The sequence below is a fragment of the Amblyomma mixtum genome, chromosome 5, assembly GCF_055824585.1.
Source record: "Amblyomma mixtum isolate Tamu chromosome 5, ASM5582458v1, whole genome shotgun sequence".
In the NCBI taxonomy this organism is placed as follows: domain Eukaryota; kingdom Metazoa; phylum Arthropoda; class Arachnida; order Ixodida; family Ixodidae; genus Amblyomma; species Amblyomma mixtum.
In genome coordinates, this window is record NC_143016.1 from 176,670,200 (window position 1) to 176,671,176 (window position 977).

Consider the following 977-nt stretch of genomic DNA (forward strand, 5'->3'; position numbering starts at 1 on the left):
CCGCGCTTCTATATCTTCGGGCGAAACTAAAGGGAAGAAAAGAAGCGTCGGCAGTTTATATAGCACATTGCACACTGGGCCCAGTACCACAAGACATGCGAAGAACACGTCACAGCACTACCTGCAAAGCCAGTTGGCTTGACTACCCCATTACCAGCAGCACATAACTAGATATCTTCACTCAGTTGGTGGAAAATTTTCTTAACTCGTAAACAAACTTCAATTCTGAGCCTTTGTTGTTAGCTTCCTCTTTATTGCCTTGCCATTTTCTTAGCAGTGCTTGTGTGTTTCTAATCTGACATATATCCCACGTACTGAATATGTTATCTAGTCGGCAACTGTACATTCCGACGATCTTATTGCTGTATCCCATTACTTTTATGTACTGAACCTTAATTAAGTGTGGCACTGCAGTCACTTTATATTGCCCTTTCATGTTTTTTCTTGTTCACTCTTTGTGTCGATAACTCATTGACGTTTTTGTAGTTTATAATTTGATGTGCCTTATTCCAAAGGCAGTTCCTGTTAAAATCCCTAGTGGATTGACAGTATCTCTAAATAATAAATAAATAAGACTGTCACATGCTGTCACGTGTTAAGGTAAATCATTCACTGTCACCACCAAGCTACATTGGCGTCCAATCATTCACTTTGCTTCCATCGTCATCGATAAAAACCTAGCTTTTTACGATAGATGCATAAAGGGGACCTCTCTGGAGCATTTTTTCGCGTGGTTGATTAACAGACAATGGTTAAATTTGTGTAGTAGAGCGGTAAGCTCGGATAGCTGGTGGATGTGCGTCTTGAAAATGGGCTTACTGCGCTCGTCCCGTCGACATCTGCTTCGGTTGTGTTCCCTACCGCACTAACACTACTTTCAAGGCACTTCTTTTCTAAATTGCAATGTACAGTGATGCCATACTTGCTCGTTTGTCCATACAGATGCTGACGTATTAAACTGCTAATCCTTTCACAAT